Here is a 10,142-nt window from a genome sequence, read left to right on the forward strand (position 1 = left end):
ACCCGTGTGACCCTCTAAATGATAAGCTGTACAGGGATTTTCAGGGATTCCTCTGTGGTAATTGAGGTGTCTGAGTTTCCATGTGTGTGAGATGACTATGATCCTATTTTGATCAACAAAACGGCTCTAAAACTAAGTCACTGATCTTGTGCCCATGTTGTGAGCCTACACAGGTGACTCCAACATCAACACAGCAGAAGTTCATCTATATCAGAGCACACAAACAGCCGTTAAGCTTTCTTCTGCCTTTCTTTGTTTTTTTGTTTTTATGAGCAGATCTTTTGTTACTTAACCCCGTTGACCAACTCTCACCACTGTGTTTTCTTTGTATCTCCCGGCAGGAAGCAAAGCAAATGCCTCAAACCCCGCCCCTGCTTGTGTTCCCACAATGCCTTGTTTTCAGTTCAAACAGATGCCTGTCCAGGTATCGTTATCTTGAACCTAAACCCACGTCCTCCCTGCTGCAGACTTTGATGTCAACATCAGAGGTGTAAAACAATGACACCGTGGTTATCCTCTGTTTTTGAACCCCAGAGGTGGATGTCACCTCTGCTGTGTTTATTTGACAGAGGGCCTGTACGTTGATGTAGTGCGTTCTTTAAAACAGCTCTGCTCTGGAGGGTGGTTATGTTGTTGTAGGGGTGAACAATATTGTGCTTCATATAAAACTGACAACAGACTGAAGACAGTTTGGAAATAATGTTTTCTCAACCTCAGGCCTGGGACTGCATGTGATAATTATGAGGTCATCTAAAACTAATAATCAAGTTTAATTAGATAGTTAGATGGGCTACAACCCAATCCAAACTCTTAGTGTGTAACGCTCATCGCAAAAAATTCCACAAATATCCACATACAGATGCCACCGCTGCAGCTTATTTTGCCTAAGTGGTAAAACTATGTCTATTTTAATTATAAAACAAATACATTAAATACAGCCATTCAAAAGTTAGTGAGATAACATCCAAAATTGTTAAACACGAATATAGTTTCCAGGTGGTTTCGTTTTTTATTTTTTCAATTTATGATGCACAACCTTATTATGTATTTAACCCTTTATCACTATTTAACCAAGAATTTCGTTGTTGTAGTGCATTTGTCCTCCTCATATGCTGTTATTCTCTTTAAGAAAGATTTTCCTTCCATTCCATCCTGTGTTCACACAAGAAATATCCTGTGACATTAACAGAAGATCTCTTCACTCATATCTTGAAGATATGCTGTATTTATTCTTTCTATGAACACAACTTATGTTCTAGGTTTTTGAGTATAGTGATAGCTGAACTTAACTAAGAGTCAACTCAGTTACCCAAAATCTCGAAATTTCCTCTCAGGCTTCAGGTGTTGTGATGTTACACATTAATCTTCCACTTACTTCAATTCAAATGCATGTAGAGGTTGGAAAAAGTACACCCATGATTCAGTCCAGATGAACCATTATCAATCAGCCCAGATTATACAGCACCTGCCCGAGCGGATCTAAACATCTGACGCTCTAGAAGACCAACCATTTCACACAGCTACCAGGGCAACTGACATGCTCTTCCCACTTTTTCCTATTGAGAGAGTTCACAATATGTAACATTCATTGTTCCATGATTGTTTTGATTGACTGAACATGGTGAAGCTAACTGGCTGTCCTTCCTTAACTGACTTAAACTGTACCATCCTTATAGTATCATCTCATCCCCAACTCCATGAACTGTCAACTGTTTTATGGTGTCAAATGCAAAAGCTTGGATTTTCAGATCATTTCTTTACACCTTCAGAGACACATCTCTGATCAAAATAATTTAAAATGAAATGATGCCAAAGAGAGACATATTACCCATCAGTATCAGAGAATAAACTCTAAAATAGTAAGGATTTGTCAACTTCTGTTACAGTTTCATCAGTGCATCTTGAACAATTATGTTCAAAATTAATATACAAACCATTCCTAAAACAAATTAAGGCATATATTACTTACAATACAACATAATCAACTATCCATTGAAATTAATAAATGAAAAAAATATTTCTAGACATGACTGTGCAACATATTTCTGTATATATATCACATTTTATGTTTTATGGGTTTTATAAAAGGGGCCTCACAGTAAAATTCCCTAAAAAAACCAACAAATGTTTCTTAGAAAACTAAATCCTGTGTTGCAGGATTTAAAGTTTAAAAGGTAAACATTTACAAAGCTTGTAACTGAGAAACAGCACTGAAGTTAATGCCAAGGCTAAATTGGCAATGAAATGCGGTGCCAGCGGTGTAATGGAGAATGCTATCCCGTGCAACCAAGTGAACTCTAAAACAGATGTTTTTTTATGCACCTCTGGTATCAGAGAAACTAACTTTTGTTTGTCTAATTTATATGCTTTGCTCTTTTATATGCTTTGCTTTGGTTTTATATCGCTCTTCGTGCACAGATTGGATTACTCACACTCACTACTGGGCAAGTGAAAAGAAAAATTCCTAGCTGTTGCCCCTGAGCGCTGGCCTACAGCGGCTCCCCCCTCTACACTACCTCAGAACAGCCTGGAAGTACTCACCTAGACTCTTCATGTCTCTACATGCACAATGCACAAACTAACTTCTTTCTGTCATTCTGCACTTGCACAATTTGAGCGTACTAACATTAGCAAAAAAAAAGCATATAAGTAAAAGTTTGCAATAACAAGTATTACAATTAGAACTGAAGGCTGAACGTGATTCACAGATTCCAGTTCACAATATCAGGGTAAACCTTTAATCCATTTATGAATATAAAAAAGGATGATTTCACATACTGTATAACAAATTGCTGTGGTTAGACTTGCTAAACTGCGTTAATCTAATCTGACTATTTTAAATCATGTTTGAAATTTGTTTAAACAGTTAATTACCTCTAAAGGTTTCATAAATCTCAATCAGGGCGTAGGCTTGTACCTGTTAGACAATTGCAGGTGGTTTATCTAAGTTTCTCTAACTCCTGAATTAGAAGCAAAAGACATATCTGGGCACAGGCAGGTGAAAATTAAACTGCGGTACAAATTGAGTTCAAAATTTTACAACTCGAGTAAAAAAAATCGCGCTTATCCTGGAGCTTTAATGAAACTAAAGTGTTCATACACAACAGGAAAAAGGAGAGAGCCTAGAGGGAAATGACAGAAATGGAGTTCCTGATGACATCAGTCAAATAAATTCTGAGCTGACACACAGTTGATGAGCACATTGCTAGCTAGAGCTAACAGCTACAGCTAACATCTGTACACTAAAACATTTTGTTCAGAGGTCAAATTTGTGCAAATAATGCAAGACAAAAATTCTTCACCTTCAAGCCACGTTCAGACTGACAATTTAACTGAAAAAACAGCTTCTTCATGCAGTTCAATTTAGCCACTGGACTGCTGCAGCCGAGGTGTTGCTGCAGAGAGAAAAAATTCCAGCCTACGTCATCTGCTCAGGTACTGTGTTGGCCCTTTAAAAACGTGCAGGCGCACATTTCTGGTACAATACCTTGTCTCGTGTACTCTGTAGCTTTGTGCCAATTACTTTTTTTAACTTGCAAGAGCTGAGACAAATGGACAAATTGTTGCTGCTGCTGTACATTTCCCAGAAATGTCCTAGCCTCTCATGACCCTCCAAACTGGACACCCTGGTTGAAATTTCATCTTTATACAGTATTGCACTTTTGATAGATTTAAAGAAGTTTTTTATGCATGTTTGATACAATTGTAACAGTAACTTCTAACAACATTAGAAGCAGAAACGATGATTATTGTGATGACACTGTCCTCCCAATAAAAACAGAATCAGGCGTTTCAAACAACGTTCATGCAACCATGACTCATATCCCTTAACAAATTAGGCATTTTAACCCAAACCACAATGTCTTTCTAACATTACTCACGTACAGTACTTCAAAGAACAAACCATGATCTTTCCCTAACTCTATAACCAAGTGGATTTGTGCCTAAACCTAAACAAACCCTCACCACCGCTTTGTCAAATCCTAAAATGGATTCATTTTTTCAAAGATTTTTGAAAGGCACTGACAAATGATGTTGTTCTTCTGATAAGAAGGCATATTTTCTCTTCTAATTTGTAGGACTTGTTTATTGTGATAGATTAACTAACTCAAGAAAGGTAAAATGAATGAAAACCAATGACTGCTTGGAAGGACAGACTGACAGCATTGTCAAAGCATGCTGCTTTGACAAATGGTTCACACTTACAATATGTTAACATATATGTGATTTGTAGTAAAGTGACAAAAACTGTTGCATTTTTTAATGAGAGAAGTTAATAAGGGTTAATGGCTTCTCTCTAGATTCCCCTCATTAGTGCGCTTATGAAAAGAAAAGTCTCCTAACATTTTGTTCATTCATTACATTCCTTGTCCCACCCAGTGTGACGGCCCAGGGCAGGGATGCTGCATGAAACCTGAGGCTGAGCAGACAAGCCGCTGGGTCCTGGACTTGCTAATGCGCAGAAATCCCAGGGTTTACTCAGCTGGGCCAGCTGAAAGATGACCTGCACTAACACTGGGATCCATTACTCCTGCCTTCATCCCCATCGCCAATCCAACCTAATAAGATACAGACTGTTGCCAGTCAGCTGGTCATGCTGCAGGGTGCCAGCTTCTCATTGAGGTTAAAAGGCTGAGTATTAATTAAAAGCTGCGTGTTTTGATTCCTGGCACCAACAAGAGGATGGATTCCAGCTGTTAGTTGGCCACTGGAGGAAGGCAGGTATTATATCTATGGTACTAAACACTGCCAAACAGCAAGGCACTGAACCCTAAACTGTGCGGTTTCATTTCAAATTAGTTTCATCTCTATATTCCTCCAGGTTACATTTCCCAATGTTCTGTAATGCATGCTAATGAGATTTTTAAACATTTGCTTGTTTTTTTTTCATCTGGAAAATGCAAACGTGAGCATTATAAACTTAGTTTGACATGAACTGCTGACCTGGAGAGGAAAGATAAATAAGAGGACATGAATCTGATGTAGATATTTGAGTGGCAGCATATTTTAAGGGATTATTTACTGGAGGAGATTTCCATTTCTTCTTTTGGGTGTCAGGTGATTGACAGGAGGCTGAGCATCATGTAATGCAACACTGACATGACAATGCTCAACTTGGCACAGTGAAATATGGATAAAATAGAAACTATGACACAGAGAAGTGAAGACTCCATGTTTACAGTGACAGATTGTATCATGATTGTTTTTCGTGTTGTGCAAGAATGAATGTCATCAGCTAGCTTCTTCTGGAGGAAGAAAAAGTCCTGCATGCACTTCAGTACTCTGACACAGTAAGTCGAGGAGAAAGGAACATTTTACACAACCGACATGTTCATAACAAAAACACAGTAAACAAAAATACTTTGTCAGCTGATTCATATCTGGCAGTAGTCAGTCAGCAGTGATAAATCAGCTGCCTCTTCCCATATTTTTTGCGCCTCTGAACAACAATGTTCAGCTGTGTTGCTTTTCTTCCATTTTACCTTCGCAAAACCTCACTGCAGTCCTACAGTAAATAAGAAATGCAATTTGACCAAACACCTAAAAAAGCAGTCGCAAATCCTTAGTAAATAATCCCTAAAGCCTCCACAGCTACACTAGGATCTCTCTGAGGCTGTACACAGGCACAGCTGTGCTTTAAGCTAAATGCTAACATCAGCATGCTAACATACTCAGAATGATAATACTAATATTTCGCAGGTATGATGTTTACCATGTTCACCATCTTAGTTTAGTGTAATAGCATGCTAATATTTACTTATTAGCACTAATAACTGACTAACTATGTCATTAGTTTTGCAGGTACCTGATGAAGGTGTTATATGAAAGGTTAAGAGATTACCAAAGTTATAACAATTTATCTTGAGGGTAACATGAATGTCTGTGACAAATTTTATGATGATCTATCCAAAATTATTGAGACATTTTTGCAAAAAAACACAGATGTCAACCTCATGGGGGCGCTAGAGGAAAACTAAGAGGATCACCAAAGTCATCAGGATTCATCCTCTGGGCACCATGAATGAAAATGTGCACATAATTTGCTAGTAATCCATCCAAGAGTTCTTGAGATATTTCAGATGACCAACTGACCGACAGACTGACATTGCTAGTGCTCTGAAGCTAGCACGGCTTAAAACGCTGCAAATAAATAAAACATAAGCAAACAGACACATGTTTCCCAGTTTAACAATACCTATGTACTCTGCAAATGCAAAAGGCACAAGCATATAGGCCTAAAGACACACTTCAAGTTGTGCACAACAACAGAAATGACTAAAATATGACAAATAGCCTATATCAACCACATCGATGATGTTCAAAAATGAGCCAACGATGTTTATTTTAGTTTCAACATTTCAATTGCATGATTCCAATATTATTGGAGATTTTGTATATAGGCTTACACCTAATTTGCTTAGGCAATGCAGCGTTGGACATCACTGCTGAATGATTTTATATCATAACTGTGAAAAAAAAGACTCTTGTGGGGACAAAGGACAAATGTAATGAATGTGATAAGAGTTTTAATAAGCAGTAATTCATTCAGTCTTTGCAGGTCCCCTACACTAGCTTGGCACTAATTTAAGAGCATGACTTATTAATTTGTACATTATAGTCTTTAAACACAACACTGACACATGCTGGGCTAGGTTTAAGGATCACTTCATCATCTAACAGCCCCCATAACTCACTGATGGTCGAACATGTAACTGGTCAGGTTGGACTGATTCACACTGAATGTTTTCAAACCACAATGTGAAAAACAAGCCCACAAGTTTGATTTTTTAGGCTAAAAACATGATGACCTGAGAACAGTGCTCATAAAACTCAACCCACACTGGAATTGCACTTTAATTTTCCCACTCAACTTAGTTCCACAATTTTCTCAGAATTCCCACAATTGTATGATCTGTGTATGGTTTAAAGGACGAGTCCACCTGCATTCCTTTCTGGGTTTCTCAAATGGAAACGTCCACTCAGCCATTAGCAAAAAGCCAGGGTTAGAGCCAGAGCACTGATGAAACCTCAAAAACTCAAAAAGTAATGTACCCACCCTTTAAACAGGAAAAGCAGAGATGTTTTCCAGTATTGCTGGGCCTTCTTGTGGTTGGCACCCTGATGAACTGGAATCTCTGAAGTCAGACTGTAAGCAGATATACCTGCACGTGAGTGTGTGTGTGTGCCTCCATGTACTGTATATGTGAGAGAGACAGTAGTAATGTAAGTATGAGTCACATTTGACCATGTTTTTTGTGTTTCTTTGTCATTTAAGGTATGTTAATCAAAGACAACCTATTGACAGCCAGGAGGGAAATCCTGTGTCCTGTCATACTCATGATGAGACAGACTGACAGATGGACAAAGAACAAGAAAGAAAAAAACATACTGTATGTTTCCATGGTTTTGTGGGCAGATGAGTAAATTTCCTGTAAAGACCATATTCTCCATCAAAGCACACTGTGTTCATTTGTCTCTAATAGGCCTTCAATATCAATCAAAACCCTGATAACCTACAACAGGATTAAGTTCTTAAAACAACACGCTGTCAGTGTCTTAACCCAACATAGTTGAGCAACAGGCCTCAGAACAGCAGGAGGGAAGGAGGGAGGAGGAGGAAACTTCAAAAGCTCTGCATGTTTACTGAGAGTCCCTGTTTCCCCTCCAGTGTCGAGTACCCCATACTCACACATACACAAGGGGAGGGGTGGAGGGGTGCAAGGGTCTATCTATCAAGTTAGGTGTGACAACTTCCTGTGGCTCCTCCTCACACATTCTTCTTCCCATCTTCTATTTCATTTAATTTTCCATTTACTGTCAAATAAAACTGTGAAAATATGAGAACATTTTCATTTAGTTTTGTCAACTAAAGTTCATGTTTCTGTTTCAAATTCAACTTTCTCCTTCTGACACACATACACACACACACACACACACCCGCAATCAGTCTAATTTTCCTCTATCAACACCGTCTCACTTTTCACCTTTCCCTTCACACCCCGGTCTTTCAGAGCCTCTCTCCAAGTGTCAAAGAACACTCAAGGTTTGCGTTTGATGGAATGCAACAACCAGGGAGAAAGAAAAATATTTCAACACAGGTTGGATATTCAGCGGAAGAAATTGAACAACCGAGTGCAAACAAGCACTAATACCAAAGGGGATGAGGATGAGTTTAAATCAACACTGTAACCTTATTAGGTTACCTTGATCCGAGGGCTGCTTCACACACTGGAGATGACAGAGTGCAGATAATAGACTCAAAGGGGTGGGGAAACATTGGCACGTGATATTAGGTGGCACAGACTTCAAGGTTATTGTCACTATTGTCACAGGGTTTTTAAACCAAAAGATTCAGAGAAAACCAGAGAAAGTGTGATGTCCTATTTAGAAAGTGCATTAATTCACTGTTTTAAAAGGACTTTGTGTAATGCATAGCTAATAAATCAGGGATCAATGTCATCAGTTTCCAGAATTACAAACATAAATGTCTTCTTCATTTACCTGTTGTCATACCACCAAAATGCACCATGATGCATAAAATGACATTTTGGGAAATGTGCTTATTCACCTTCCTGCCAAGAGTTAACCACTTCTCATTAGAGGCATAGAATCCCCAGTGAAACCACAATGTATAATTTTTATACTTTGTTTTCTGTATAGATTAAACAAACAAGATAAACTAAGTTGATCAGTAAGCTTTAGAGGTGCTGGTAAACTGATTTTGTAAGACAGGCCGAGGCAGAAATATGGCATATTGAGGGGGCAAATATAACATTTTTGTCCCCTCAGACTCTGTGATTGTTGCCCCACCCCTCTCCATGCAGGAGCCCGGATCAACCAGCAGGAGTCACCAGGACACGATCCCTCACTGGATTCCCACCGGCTAACATTTCACATGTGGAAAGAGATCACATAATACAGGTGTTGTCACTGACATACCTGCACAAGTAAAAGTGATTGTGAGTGTGATTTGAATAAAGGTCTCAAGACAGCAGGAATTAATGATAGCCTCAGGGCTAATGTCACTCCTGTCGAGTCAGATTCACTAAATGTGTTACTCAATAGAATATCTTTCTTATTCTGTCTCTCTGAAACAGTGAAACATGTTCCTGTGGTTTACAGTCCATATTCAAAGATATATCTACTACAGTAGTTACTAGTAGATCTTGAAACCTTTGTGATGTTAAAGTTAAACAATGTTTCAATTGCTAGCACACAAAAAAAGCTACAATGTAAAGTTACCAGTGTGGCAATTTATATTATCATAATTAGTTTTACAACTCTTAAAGACATTTGCCCAATTGTTTAGCTTTAATTTCTGGTGTTTAAACAAGATTAAGAGTCTAGAATCACGCTAGTATCTCTGTGACTGTTCTTAGGCACTGTATGCTTTCAGCTAAATGTTAATAAGTGACAATGCTAACTTGCTGATGCTTATCAGCTTTCATGTTTACATGTTTTAATGCTCAACATTTTAGTTTAGTGTGTTAGCATGCTAACATTTTCTAATTAACATTGGAAAGTACAGCTGTGGCTGATGTGTATAAACAAAAGTATCCCAAATTAAATTTCTAACCTAGATGAAAAGTCATGGGGTCATCAAAGTTATTACAATTCATCTAGAGGGGGACGTGAATATTCGTAATATTACCACATTTCATGGCAGTCCATCCAATAGTTGTTGAGATGCCAACCATGAATGTCTGTACAAAATCTCACCCCAATCTATCTCATTGATGTTAGGATATTTTAGTGGATAAATGAAAGCATTGACCTGCTGGTGGTGCTGAAAAGTCAGAGGATCACCAAAGTCATTTGGATTCATCACACTCACAATCACAACGAATGTCAATACAATATTTTCTGGCAATCCATCCAGTTGTTGAGATGTTTCAGTCTGGACCCAAGTGATGGACTGACACTGTCATCCACAGAGTCATCAGTCCTAAAAAATACACCCCTCATTGCTGCTATTGATACAGACACATCTGAGCTAGCCGCAACTATTTAACTTGCCCATGGACTCAACTTATTCTGTCGAACTTGTGTTGTACAACTCATTATGGTCTAGGGCTTACGGGCAGTGGTGTTCAATAAAGGCTGCTGAAACAGACTTATTAAATAAATAACATTTTTCCCTG

Source organism: Thunnus albacares, chromosome 15, assembly GCF_914725855.1.
Source record: "Thunnus albacares chromosome 15, fThuAlb1.1, whole genome shotgun sequence".
Classification (NCBI taxonomy): domain Eukaryota; kingdom Metazoa; phylum Chordata; class Actinopteri; order Scombriformes; family Scombridae; genus Thunnus; species Thunnus albacares.